The following is a 15903-nucleotide window of genomic DNA, read 5'->3' as shown; positions in this document are numbered from 1 at the left end:
GAAATAAACTGATTCGAAGTTTAAACAAAGCAAACGATCAGATATAAAAAGAGTTAATAGGTATTCCAGAAAACTTGACAGGAAACATTTCTGCAACTTGCAAAGTTTTAGAAACCAATCCTTTAAAAACATAGGTATGGTGTTTACGAAGCGGTCATCGTATTTATTTATTTGTTTTTATTTATTAACACTAGCTACCAGTTTTTAGTGCAGGTATATATGCAGAAACGAATTAAAAATTAATGAAATATTTACACTGCAATAATTAATTTTCAATCCGCTTATTAAAACTGTCGAAATTATCCACACATAGAGCAACTTAAGTGCTCTTTTTATTTGAAACTCACTATAAAATAATAGATTATAAAGTGAGCCTATTGCTCGTTGTTTATCTTACTAAAATTACGTCTTTGCATGCCTTCAAAATTCCGTTTTGAAATCTTGTCCTGTTGGTTTGTGTGCAATACGGTTTTGCTTCTTCTTATGACTTCTAATATTATAAATGCGAAAGTATTTTGTTACACGGCTGTTTGTTACTTAATATAGCTAAAAACTTGGATGAATTTTTGGGTGGCATAAGTTTTTGATTTATTCTTGGATATTAAGACTCTCTCGTGACTCTAATGTAGCCTTCTCGCACAGCTCACAGAGATCCATTGGTGGGTCAAAGTTGTAGTTAACATCAGCCTTTCCAGGGACCTTCCCTTTGCATAGAAGATTTTACGACATAGACCTACCAATGTGAATTGGTGGTCTTTGTCGATTATTATCACATATTAGTGGCAATACCGTAACATGCGCTCTGAGGTACGTAGATGGACATCACAAAGTCCCCAACTCCGGGCTGGTACCTACTGAGAGTTTATAACGTAAAATCCTAATACCTAACAATTCTTGACATGACTTGGAAGTCGAACTCGAGAAATCGCGATCTGTTATTGATTGCAATGTCAAATTCATCGCTTTAAATTATATTTCATTAGGTAAGCTGCTTTGAGTAATAAAATATGATGAAAGTTTACGTAAGTGCCAGTCTCATCGCAGCAAGCAAGTTGTGTCGGAATGCTTTGTGGTCCGATGGGCTGTAAGAGACAAGTGTACAAGTGAGTCTGTAACGGTTGCTGTGTCAAGACACGTCACTTGAAATAAATCAATCTAAAACTTCCTTCCAGTGTCTCAATGCTTTCACGAATGGCTTAGAGCAATATTGCTGACGTTCTTTTTTCAGAATTATAAGGTATATAATATAAAACTGAATATTTAAAATAGTACTGCTTTACACGACACCGGTTTTCCTTTTGACTTTCTTAATGGTTGAAAAAATGGTTAATAAAAAATGTGTGAAAAGCCAGCAAGGCTTTTCACACATTTTTTATTTATACTTCAAATAATACTATATTGAAATTAAATATCACCACAGAGAAGTTGATCAACACAATGTGCGTTGAAAAAATATATGGTGTAAGTAATCGACACTTGGAGAATACTAGTATCCTTCAAGGTAGTGTGGAAATGAAATTTGCATGATCAGAGAACACAGATGGTGGTGTCACTTTAAATAACTCTTTAATCTTGTTTTACACTCCCCATAAGTATAATAGACAAAAAATACATAAATAACTGACGCGTTATACAGTGCGCCAACGTTTCCAACCTGCTGTAAGTTTGAGGTACTCTACAAATCGACTTTGAATCCAATTCTCAACAACTCATGTGGTTTTGTATATGGCACGGTATAAAATAGTTCGACCAATAACACAAAATAATCTTCAGTTTCAGCATATTTAGCAGTATTATAACTAATTTCCTAAGATCCTCTAATGTTAAGGATTATCGTTGCCTTTTGAGGGGCAATAGCCCCTTAAAAAGGGATAGTGACCGCCCCAAAAGAAAGCTGAGGGTAAAGCATGCTCTAAGTTTTATTATACGCAAACTTCACAATGGCCATAAAGGCAAATGCTACTTTTCGCAAGCAGCTTGTCAGTAGATAAAGTCAATTTTGTCTTCTTATTTTAATTTTTTTTATTAAAAAAAGATGCACGAATGTTATTTAAAAAATTTCTCACCAAACTGGTGTATGCAAATAAGAGAAAAACAACGCCAAACGAGCAGGCAATTTCTAGACTAGGGCTACTATTATTAACTACATCATTACATTCCATTAGGTGAAATTATAATTTGTAGCAAATTGAAACCTGTAGAGCTTGAATTAAAAGACAACAGTGAGGTATTTTCTAAAATTTATTATAACCTGGTTAACAAGTAGGCTTAATCGCGGTTAGTTACTCCACTGGCTAAATCATACCATCATAAGATATACCATTCTGTTACTATTCACTGTAGAATGTAGGTGTGATAAAAAACCACTTCAAAAATTCTAAGTGCGTTTTACAGATAAAACATTAAATGCCATCAGGTCATGAAAATCGCAAAATTATGATGCCAAAACGCATAATACCTATTTCGTAATAATGCACTGAAATGCACGAAAACTTGAGGTTTGTTTTTGATTTTCACTGATAAATTCATGACTAATGTTTGTAGCGATATGAGTTTATGTAACTATGCTTTTCAGTATTATGGCATACATACAGTCATACACACTCTGGGATCATCCCCGTGAGGATTCCTTCTTTGTCTATGGATCTCCAAAAATTACCAATATTTAAAATAAAAAACGCGAGGATAATCACTTCCAATGTAACGGGACGACTTTCGACTATCTACCCAACAAAGATGGGACTAAAATGTCGATGGAGATTAATTTACAACATGTAAATTAATTTATGACCGTACTCTTATCCGTTTTATGTTGATTTTTACTACAGACATACAAGAAAAACTTATCTAAGGTAATAAATAATAATGTCTACTTTCAGTTCATTTAGTCATCATGATTTTTATTTCTTTAATTTATAATGTAAATTATTACACAATATTGTAACGGACAAACAAACAAAAAACTGTGTCTACATTTTGATGTCAAGATCGTGACATGACCGGTTTCGATTTCAGAATGCAACGTTACAATTTTCACAGGTATTATTGCAATTATAAGTTTTCGTCGAGTCCTCGAATTCATTCAAAATTTAATTATATATATTTTTATTCTAACTATACTTGGAGAAATTAACAGTATAAAGAAGTTATTAATTTTTTTTTACCAGACTACACAGAAATGTGTATTCATATAATAGTTTCTATTTTATCCCGAAATACGTTACGGGTAACTTTGAAAAGTTTTATTTTTCTATCGGGATGATTTTACTGAATCGTGTACAATGGAACCATTCAGTAATGGTTAAGAATGACAAATCTTATTTTCGATGTAAAGAACTACATGGATTATTTATGAATCATTTAAGTTCTTCAAACCTCATTTAGATGCACTCAACTACCTAATCCTTAGTAATATTATAAAAGAGAAAGTGTTTTTATTTTTTTGATTTGTTCTTGCTTAACGCCCTAACTAAGAAAGCAAACAACTTTTTAGCATAGAGTTTGTTGACGGCGAGTAACGTAGACTACTTTTTATACCTGGGAATCAAACGGTTTCCACTGGGTTTGTAAAAAACGCGAGCAACATCTAGTAATCAATATTCTGCAGGATCAATTATTTTTAACACCACATAGATATCTGTTAAATTTCACCTCGAGGTAACTTCGAAACTTGGAATTCCTCTGGTCTATTAATAAAAAGCAAATTGAAGATAGCTGTAAATGTAATTTAAATCCGAAATCTTATTATATCAGAGTTCTAGCTAATAAACAACTTATATTACGTGTATGTAATAAAATTAAGCAGAATAGATTTCACCACATAATAAAGGTTGAAATTACATGCTCCAAATGGTTTGTTTTGGGATAATTTTCACTTTATGACCGATATTATCAAAACGTTATAAAACTTAAGAAGCGATGCCATAAAATAATCGTTAATTACATAATATATGTAATCAAACACCAACTCATAATCTCAGACTCGGAATACGTGTATTTGTAAAATGATCATTTCGTTATTCTATCATTAAATTCTGTCTGCTGATATTAAGAGACATACGAATGGGTGTACACAAAAGTAAAGGCTCTATAAATCTCTCTCTTTAAGGTCATATCTCTCTCTCGGCTCTCGAAACTATTCATTTCGTTTACTAACATCGTACTACTTACCAACAAGCTAGAAGAATGAAAACGACTGCTTACCTGGTTTCGAGATTCCTTATAAGAAGAAGGTAGACAGAGATAGAGCAGCAATAGTAGGGGCACGCAAGACCGACGTTGGAGTACTAAGGTGCTTAGTTGCAACCCGAACTGGAAAGAGCAGTGCTGATATCACTTATATTCTTTATGATGCTAAAAGCATATTGGTGAAAAGTTACTTCCAAAGTTTGAGCTGTTAGTTGCCTACATCAGCACGTTATGACAAAGCCTTTTAAAGTTATTGATTTATTGAAATAATGGTACAATGAAATTGGAAGATAGAAGGATAGACCAGTCAAGTTCGACTTCTGAGCGACTACTAGTATTAACTTACAAAGTTACGTAGAAAATTATAATTATAATATAAGAAAACAATTATAAAATAGTCAGTCGAATTTCGACCACTAGTTTTGACATAAACGGTAAGTTACGAAAAATATTAAATGCTAAGCTTACAACTTATTTATATTAATACAATGTGAGTTTATAAAAGTAATAAATTGGACGTCGGCAGTTGCTTGAATGTTAGGCTTGGCACGGTAGCGAATGCGGAGGTGAAATGAGCAGCCGTAACGAATACTCGTGTGGGATGCTAGCTACTGATTATTCTTTCGTAGTTTCGGTTAATTTTATACACTTTTTTACCCGACTACAGTAAAGTGTTTAACAGTCTATGTATTTGTGTATAGATGTTCCACTTTGGTGATGCCTTTATTAGAGCGATTTTATCCATTTGGTTGTCTTTGTTTTCCTCTCAACGTCCGTGCCATTTCGTGGATAAGTGTTCGTGGCAAACTCCACCCGCTTTTATCTTTGCAACTACTGCACTAAGGCCGTCACTTTTAGTATGCCTACTCATGCAGTTTTTTTTATAAAATGAAAGCGGGGCGGACTTTTTATAAGTACCAATTGCAAAGTTAACTTGATTAAATAGATAATTTCCGAGTTCGTCTGAATCGGCTAAGTTAAGCCGTCAAATGCTTACAATGCAGCAACCATAAACATATATATAAAATTTGATTAATAAGGAAAAAAATAAATAATGATTAACGTTTCAGGAAACGCTGCGATAAGTATGGCGACAGATTTCGGGTTGGCATTAGGTGTCAAATCCCCACGTCACAGAATAAGCTATCAAACATGTTTTCTCTACGCATACAGATATAACAGCGTTTTACTTCTTGATTGGGTAGTGCACACAATAACATTGCATAAATATTTCTTGGAACATGATCAAAAAAAGTTGTTTGTACAATAGTAAATCACTTTTACTACAAAAGTGTAAGTGGGTGGAGGGCGCGTGCCGCTCGTGCCGCCAACGGGCTTGACACTCACGTGGGTTGAGTTAAAACCTCGCTCGGTTCCTTTATTAAACCTTTTCCTACAATTGAAATCCATACTATAATATACGTTCGTTTGTTTGTCCTTTCCTAACTCGATTTTAAGCAAAGTGCTTGTTAATAGGACACAGATTAACATAGGCTACTTTCTAACATCGTCCTTCCTTCTCGTTCTCATAAAGCAACCAAAAGACTTATTTTCCGCCGCGGGTACCACTAGTTTTAATATATAACGCTCTTTGGTTAAATTAAGATAAGCTATTTCGGATTTGGTTTTGGAACTGTAGGTACAAATTCCAACAAGTGCACAGCAAAACCTGCCATGTCCTTTTACGAACCATCCCTAAAACAGAAAACCTTCAGATTTCGCGCGTCAAACTCGAGCTCTGACGGTTTCTTTTCTTGAAAGGAAACATTATAAATAATCTGTGATAGAGTCACTACAAACAAAACATGACGTTTCAAAAGTAACTACTTAAAAAAAAATGAATTTTATACATACTCCTGGAAAAGCAGGAGAATCTGCACGCTGTTATATATAATTTCTTCAATCTGTATATTCCACATCAAACAGATCTTCCGCAATGTCCTTTCTACGCACGTTTCGCTCCGACACCGAATCATACTCAGGAGATGTTGACTTTACAAATTTTGTAATTGTTCATTGTAAAGCCAACCTTTCCTGAGGATACAATTACACCATACAAATTCTCCTGCTTTTCGTGAAGTATAACAAATTAGGCTTAATGTTCATTGTACATAATGAAATTCCGCAAAGTAACGCCTAATTCTATCCAATATTAAGTTGAATGAAAATTCAACCGCATCGAAATCTAATTAATGTTATTCCAAATAGAATAATCTAATAGAAAAAAAACTTTAAATATTGGTCTATTTTGTTGTCAATATTGTATAAAGTAAATAGGCATTGTCGTACATTCGTTTATATGTAGTATATGAAGGAGGAATCTCTACCGGAATATAAAAACAAATTTAATATGTGAAAATAATTCCATCCCCAGATTTTCCAACACTATGTTTTAAAAAGGTTAAAGTAATTGTTATTGCTAATACTTAAAACCGTGCTAGTTAGAGACATGGTTTAACTTTTCCTGCAAAATGTATACAACGGCCCTTTCAACTCAATAGTAAATCACTTTTACTACAAAAGTGTAAGTGGGTGGAGGGCGCGTGCCGCTCGTGCCGCCAACGAACTCACTCTCACGTGGGTTGAGTTCTCATTCGATTATATGTTTAACCCCCGACGCAAAAACGAGTGTTATAAGTTTACCGCGAATGTGTGTGTGTGTGTGATGGCATCGTAGCTCTTGAACGGATGAACCGATTTTGATTGTGTATTTTATTGAATTAGTCGTGAACTAGTCGGAAGTGTAAGCACAGCTATGTTTATTGAACGTCAGTTCAAGATGGCCGCCGCCACGGCGGGTATAGAATAATGCACAGACTATATTGAAAGAAGGGTTTTTTTTTTACTTAATTTGAAATTATTAACTTTTCTTACGGTATAAGGATGAAATTGTTCAGTGAAAAAGTTGGGTTGTTTCTGATTTGAACTCGGCAACATTTTTATTTTAACTAACTCAATTATTATCTTATCTATTCTGACTAATACTCCTTTACTCTCTAACTCGGAAACCAATTAACTTGTTTTTTTTTTGTAACAATAGGCCAGCGCTTAGCGACTAAATTGGAGCAGGCTTACCTAGAAAAAGCCTATTCACTCTTGCCTTGAAGGTACTCAAGTTATCCGAGGCAGGTAATAGTTGAAGGGAGAACGTTCCACATCCTAGCGGTACGTATCAGAAACGTGGATAGAAACGTATCGGGCGCGTTAAATGTATTTCAATCACATAAGGATTCCACTGCTCACAGCGTTTCGTTGCTCTGTGGTATAACGGAGGAACAAGATTGTGCAGTTCCTGAGTTCTCTTACCGAAGTATATTAAAAAGCGTCATACTATGCGTACCATAAGATGACTAATGATGAATATTTTTATTGAATAATAATCATAAATACTTATAACATATAAACACCCAGAGACTGAAAAACTTTCATGTTCATCACACAAACTTTTTCCAGTTGTCGGAATCGAAACCACGGTCTTGGACTCAGAAAGCAGGGCCGCTGACCGCTGCGCCAATCGGCCTACAAACAATACCCTGTAAAAAGCCGATAAACAGGCAACCTTTTTTTTATATAGTTGAAAGGACGGAAAGTAACAAAGGCATACGGGTCCCACGGGATTTGTATAAAAACAAGTAATTAACAAAGAACGCGGCCAACTGCAAGTTATACCTAGTGGAAAAGAAAGTGTGCAGAATCAGAGGTCACAGATCACACTTCAGAATTTAAAAAACTATTTACTTACTTATCTAAGACCAACGAAACACCTTTTATTCATTTTCTAACCCTCAGTTACATAGGTATAGTATGGTGTACCAACCCCGTTATCTATGTAATTTTACTATGCAATTTAAATAACAGTTCATTTGAAACATTATACGTAAATTTTATATACTTAATGCGTAGTATTTAATTAAAACTAGCTAAGGCATACAGATACACAATGTTTAAGTGAACATTCACTGACGTAATTTCATTTACATATTTCCGTAAAATGGAAAATCAAATCAAAAGACTTCAAATGTGTAAATATTTTAAGTCCTTTGTTATTTTAAATATTCATAAATGGAATCGACGTGAACACATGTGCACGTCGTTACGATAACGCCTTAAAGTGAACCATAACTCGGTGGACATATTGTGACTACGGAAAGGCACATTTAGTAGATTCTACAAAATATATATCTCTGGTATCACCGATTTTGCCCCCTAACGTGCCCAAACAAGGTCCACTTCCACAAGTACACTGCCATTAAAATATTTAAAGTAATAAAAACATATTTTAAGTACCCGTCAGTTGTAATGATATTAACAACGTATACACCGCTAAAACAATAATTTCATGGCTCCAACAGTTAAACTATGTGTGGACATTGTAAACGAATAAAAACGTCATAAAAAATATGAAGTCGCACTGTGTCGACATGTCGCTAGACGAGACGAAGCGAAGCGTACCGTGAATAATGTACTAGAGCGTACAGACACCAGTACCCTTAGTCTGAGATCTGTACGTTTGCAACCAAATAGTCAATTTCGAGAATCGAAGCACTTTAACGTTAGAGTAAAAATAATCTCTTCTACCTTGTATTAAATCTCAGACTCGTCCGCACTTCTGCAGGTAGCGCTTTTCGCGGAACGTTTGCAAACTTTTTTATGCGTTGACGTTAAGTGTAGCATTTAGGTGGGGAACGTGTAACCCTGTTTCTTGCCACGTGTAAGAACTAGAGAACCTACCTTCAAGGCAAAATTGAATATTAATTCTAGGCGTGCGCGCTCTAGTCCACACCTCATCACTGCTTTCGATCAGGCATAATTGTATTCAAGCACTAGCCTATCTTTAATTAAAAAAAAAAAAACTCGATAGCGTCTCAACGATTTCGAACGTACAGGGTACAGCACATTACGGGCGAGGGTCGCGCGTCGACCGGCCGAGGCGCCAGTCATGGGCAGCGCTACGTTTCGTTGACTTATGGCCCTTGTAATGTATCGCAATGCCTCTATCGCTCATGAATATTTATCGAAAAAATATGTTCGTATTAATATATAATGTCGTCCGCGCTCTCTTACATGCGCGCACATTAAAAGCAATAAATATATCACGAAGACCATTAACTCTGAATATTACTGTGTAATTATTTTATTTTTTGTAAATAAAATGAGACGGCAGATCTAATAAGCGCATTAGGGATGCTATTAACCGCTTTGAAAAGACTCTAAATGTACATGTAACTCGCTGCAGGCGAGGAATTACTTATCCGGCTCGATTGGATTAACGATATTTCAAAACGGCAATATCGCACCGGGCTATTAAACGTAATGTACGCAGCTCAGCCTAGAAACAATAAAATGTCACGCGTAAACAGTGGAATAAATAAAAGAGATTTAGCAATAGCTTAAAATAACGGACAGACATTTAATACTTCAGTTGTTCTAATAATTAAAACGTAGCCTTGGAAAGTTTACGAGTTATCCATAGCAATAAAATTGATGAAAAACGGCTTTCATCGTTAATGCAGTTTAAACGCTTTTAAATGCTGAACCTACCTAACTCGGACTCTATTAGTAGTCACAATTCAATATGTAACGAGGCTTGTATTTTTACCTCGTAAACTGGATCTTGTTTGCGCTCAATTAATTTAAATGTAAAATTAAAAATTTTAAAACGCAATAAAAGAGAATGTATGTACAATATTTTAATCTATATCATTTAGAGGCAAAGCCGATCCCGAAGTATCAGCTTCTCGTGTCTAATAAAATACATTTAGGGTGGTCATTAAAAGAATATTTTACCGCGTTTTAAATAGTTAGATAGTCATCTGGTGAAAGTGACCCTAATTTGGAGATCGTTACGAGCTTACAAAGTGTAACAGAAATAGACATATTGTGAAACTAAACCCTTCGTATGGGTTTTATAAGCAAAAAGTTTATTAAAAATATAATTATTATTACTAATAATGTGGGCAAAGCCCTATGTGATTACATGTCCGCTAGACATGTCGATTAAATACTAATAAAAGTTCCAAGACGGATACCTACTGAGTCCCATGCTGACGTAAATTAGACATGCGATCTACGAAATCCAAACTGCAGTACTAATATTATGAATGCGAAAATGTTGTTCGTTTTTCTTTTGTATGTTTGTTTTTTTGTTATCCGTCTTAGACTTAACCAATGCAGCCAAGCATTATGGAGATTCAATAAATATCCTTTTTTTATTTAAATATACTACGTCAATACACACATCGCCATCTAAAGTAAGCTTAGCTTGTTTTATGGGTACTGAGATAGCTGATGAATATTTTTATGAACATAATAAACATAACACAATAATATACAGATACTTAAAAACATTCATGATCATCACGATAACATTTTCCAGTTGTTGGGATTGAACCCACGGCCTTGGACTTAGAAAGTCGCTGCCCACTGGGCCAAGTGGCTGTCAAAAAAGATGAGAGATGCAGATGAAAATAGGATACTCTTTTATCCATTCGATGATGATAACATCCAACGAGTCATGTTTGCTTACTGAATACAAGCAGCACAAATCTTGGAATATGAACATATCTCACAAAATGCGTAAGTCTTGCGGAGTCTATTCAACCAGGTATTTCATCTTTTATCATCATCATTTCCATCTACGGACGTCCACTATATGCCTTTAGAATACTTTTGTCCACCGGTAGAAGTCTGTCGGTTGAAACTGCTCGTCTTTTAAATTAATAATCATCATCATTATCAACTCATTCTAAACCCATTATCGACCCATTACAGGTCTTCTCTCAGAATGAGAAGCGTTCAAGCTGTAGTCTACCAAGCTGGCCAAGTGCGGGCTGGTAGACCTCACATGCCGTTGAAAACATTATGGAGTACTCTCAGGCATGCAGGTTTCCTCACGATGTTTTCCTTCTGCGTTGAAGCAAATTATGTTAAAATTGCTTAAATTAAAAACGAACATATATATATCCTAAGGCTGTCTGGCGGAGACCAAGCAATAAGGCCGCCTTTTGTACATAAAATATAATAAATATAAATAAACATAACTCCGCAAATAGCAGCTGTGCGTGGCAGAAGAAATTAATAATAACAAAAATAATTTGTACCCTCTATGAAACTTGCTGCAATTGTATTTCTATTTTTTTCTGCGGTTTACAATAAATTGTTTTCATGCATTCATTGATTCACTCAACAGTAGTTTCACCAATGTATAGCACCACCAATTTATCAAAAGCTCTGAGATATATTTCCATTCACTTTTAAATCGCTGTCACAGCGTTCATTTTAAAGGTCAGAACTACGACTACATTGGTTGCTCTTGTAAGGAAGCTCACTCCATTACATAATGCATGTGCCTGTTGACAAAGGTCACACAGGTTATCACAATATAATCACAAGCTAAATCTCCGTTTTTCAGCTTACTTTAATCGTAATAAAATAAAACGCAGTGTGTGGCTAAATTATGTATCAAAGTTTAAATCAGTTACAATAAATAGATTAAGAGGTGGTCGCGATAAACTGAAGCAACAAGACGAAACAGAAAAAAAAAAAAACAGTCCACTGTCCATTAAGAAACCGTGTCGTCCTCTTAATGAGGTCGATACGTCTTTCCGTGTGCATTATGAGATCAAACGAGAGGTCAAAGTCATTAAATTATTATTTACAGGGCTACTCAATTAAATGCGATCTACATAATTCCAAGCGTGCGCAATATTTGATGGCCAGCAACAAAAAGATTTATTTATAACAAAGGTTTATCAATCGATTTTAAATACAATCAGTGATCGATCGATCCCCGGTACACATCTCTAATTAGGAAATATGCATGTCAGAAAGTCTTCCACATTGTTCTCAAGACCTTTTGAAGTCTACCAACCTGCACTGGACTGGCTCGGTGGACCTTGGCTTAATAATCCCTTCTCAGAGATGAGAGATTGGGTTCATAATGGTGATTCTTCTTCAGCCTTTTTCGACCATATTGGTCACGAGGAATGTAAGATGTTGAAGAAGGACTCCTTCAACATCCTTCTCGCGACATTGAGCTGTCCAATCCACTCCAACCGTTTTTTCACGTTGTCCTTCCAGCGTATTTGTGACCGTCCTTGAGGGCGCTTTTCTCCCTATGGCTTCCGCTCGAGGAGACAACTGCACCAATAGTCTTTTTCGGATGCACAATTGTCGATAACCACCTGAGGGGTTGCTACGGCGTCACCGGAGGAGCGGGGCGAGCGTGAAAACTCGCCATGAGAAGAGCCCCAGGGCTCAAAGAGACAGACACCAAAAGTTCTCCTTCCGAGCTATATGTCTGGTACACGTCTATTCAAGATGCGCAAGCTGGATAAAGCTAATTTGCAGATGTAGCAAGACAAGTAGTCTTGCTATATCTGCAAATTTGCTTTTTGCAAAGCCATTTACTTGTCTTATAGTCCCTCAGTGTCACGCCCACCAGTTTTCTCTCTGTCTTTCCGCACCGGTGGTAGAGTCACTAAAACAGTGATTGACTACATATTTACAGAATTTCAAAACTGCGTAGAGTATGTCTACTCAATTTTGAGTTGTGAATTTTAATAAGACATTCTGAAATAACACACAGTAATTTGATTTGCGTACATTTGGATAAATAGAATCTATATTTGCCTAAGAACTATCTATGCTTACTCCTGTATATGCAAATTACGCACAACTCATCGCATGCGCTTTGTACGCATGTCTTGCCATAGTGGCAGCGCTAATTGCGGATCAGGAGATGTTCACATAAATATAATCCGTTGTGAACGGCTCCGCTCATTTGTACGCGGCGGACGGTTGTCATGTACTCATATTAATATCGATGAATAAGAAATTCGTTATAGATGGGTTACAAGGCTGGCTATTACCGCCCGATCAGACGATGCATCGTCAAGCGGCAACGCTACCATACTCCAGCAACTTGCGTATGTATATAAAATGCATGTTGTCTACAAGTTAGTTGTGTATGGTAATCATTTATTGCCTTTGATGTATGTTTCGTGTCTGGCAAACTGTCGTCATAAATACCTGCTTTACGATGGAGTACCGTCATTGCAGAATGTCGTAAACGTTCAAATTAGAGCACTTTATTAAGTTCCGATATTTTAATATGACAACAATAACTCCACTAGGTTGTTAATAACGTACTGTGGGATTTAAACATCCTTACTGCTAGAGCACTTACCTTTGACAATGTTATGGTCGACTCTATTAGAACTATAATTTTGCAGCAAATGTGTTTGTAAATAACCTATTAATACAACTAGTTCGTTCTCGTTAAAGTTGGTTTTTAAAATTTTCTCTCTCTTATTATTCACTAACTGACTGATCTATCATCGGCATGGCATAAAGTAGCACTGGCAATGGCATCTTTATTCCAGCTAAATTTCTGCCCGAACCGTGTTGTAGTCAGCTGTATAGTCCAGTGGTTTGAGCTTCCCGTTGCTGGATCAGTCAGGCAGTGAAATTTTCCATTAAATTTACAGTCTTATCGCACCTTATTTATTATGAAACACAAACCTGAAACTGAATCGAAAACCCTAAGAAGAGTTTCCTTTATCAGTATAGATAAAACATGAAGGTAGCCAAAATGAAGTTCAAACATTTTTCACGGCAATCAAAAAATGTGTTATTCTTTACCAAATTTCTGACTTAATAGTTTTCCGTTTCATATAATAAAAATTGTTAAGTTAGCTAACGCAAATAAGTAGTACGGTTTTCTAAGTAATATATTAAAATTTTAGTATAAAATAATTAATATTGTGGTTGATGTAGTTCACGTAAACTGTGGTAGAATTTCAGTTTTTTTTAGGTTATTATTAATTTCATTTCGTCAACTGAACATTATGGCCACGGGCCACGTATTATTTTAGGTCACATTTTAGCCTGCAGCGTTCTGCAATCGAATGCGCTCATATTACTCTTTTAATAGCTACTCGTAGCCACAAATAAGCAATTAATCTATCCATTCTGTAACAAAACAGTTGTAATGATATACATTCTACATTATCTATCTAGCTTAACGTAATTAAAGATATATTAGGAGCCTACTGTGTCCAGTGAGCTTGCCGACGGATCGTGTTCGCGAACGGAGCGTGCGGCGAGCAGCGCGGGGGGTCCGCGCCACCGATCCATCACGACCTCCGAAACCATACGACTACATCCAATAACCGATAATCGATTATTAAGTAAAATTAATTTTATTGGGTAATGGCGGGTCGTGAGTGCGCGCGGCAATATTGCTATTAGTGGCTGTATCGAACGCCGCGCCGCCGCTGCGTCGTGTCTTGACCGTAGAACTCCGCTGAACACTCGTAGGTAATTGTACAAGCTTATTGCTTTTACTTCTACCCTAATTATTATGTTTGTTTGCCCGCGTTCTTCACTCGCGTTTAGTACGGTGTTCTTACAAATGCCATGGGAACCGTCCGTTTTTCTTGGATCAAAAGTAGCCTATGTTACTCTCAGTCTTTTTAAACTAACTTTATACTAAAATTAATTGGCCGGGCGTTAACGAAGGACAAACAAACACACTTTTGCATTAATAATATTAAGAAGGATTGCAGCGAATTATAGCTGTGATAACCTAGTGGTTAGGACTTCAACCTACCTTTCGGGGTACCGACGTTGATACCCGGCACGCACCTATTACATTTTAGAGTTAAGTATGTGCTTTCTAAGTAATTAAAAAACAACGCAAGGAAACCTACATGTCTCAGACTACGCCATAATTTTCTAATGGGCTACAGCTAAGTCTGCTGCGGCTTCCGATCTTGATGCTGCCATTCTATATGCTTCTTGCTTTTATTTCTACCCTAATAAATAATTATTATATATTGCGACTTTTAGCGGTGATAACCTAGAGGTTACAACTTCAGTTTACCTTTCGGGGGACAGATCCCAAGCAAGCACCTATAACTGAGTTATGTGCATTCAAGGCAATTATATATCAAGAAAAATATCGCAAGGAAAAGACGTACATGATAGTCTTCCATAATGTGCTTAGGGGCGTCTAAAGTCTATCAATTTGTAATGGGCCAACGTAGTGAACTACGCCTTCAGCCAACTGAGCTGCAACTTCTGAACTTGGAGCTGTTATTTTGATAATTGATTTCATAGAAACTATCGTGAAAGTTACATAATGCATCCATTTAATCGTCATATTATCTCTATTACTTTTTTTCAAATATCTCTGAAGCAGCCTGACGTAGGTAATCTATCGGGGAAAATGTACGTAAATATAAATATACTACGACCATACACACATCGCCATCTAGCCCCAAAACAGCGTAGTTATGGGTGCTAAGATGACTGATGAAAATTGTTATGCATAATATGTACTTAAATGCTTATAAAATTCAAATAAACACCCAGACTGAAAAACATTCATGTTCATCACACAAACATGTTCCAGTTGTGGGAATCGAACCCACAGCCATGGAAAGCAGGGTTGCTGCCCACTGCGCCAGTTGGCCATAATCGTTCGTGAAAATGAAAATTGAGTTGGCTATGGCAAGCTATTGCTTGACAGAAAGAAAAATAAGAACCTAACAACCCAGACCCAGAAATCGAAACTAGGTCCTCGAGATCGGAACATGCTAACCTCTGGAACAACGAGCCAGTTGTATCTATTTAAAATACTAACATACAACTCAATCGACTCTGAGATGAAGAATGACATATTGTGATTGCAATCTTTACAAAGGACAAGTC

This window comes from Pararge aegeria, chromosome 15 (genome assembly GCF_905163445.1).
Source record: "Pararge aegeria chromosome 15, ilParAegt1.1, whole genome shotgun sequence".
Classification (NCBI taxonomy): Eukaryota; Metazoa; Arthropoda; class Insecta; order Lepidoptera; family Nymphalidae; genus Pararge; species Pararge aegeria.
This window is presented reverse-complemented; position numbering follows the sequence as displayed.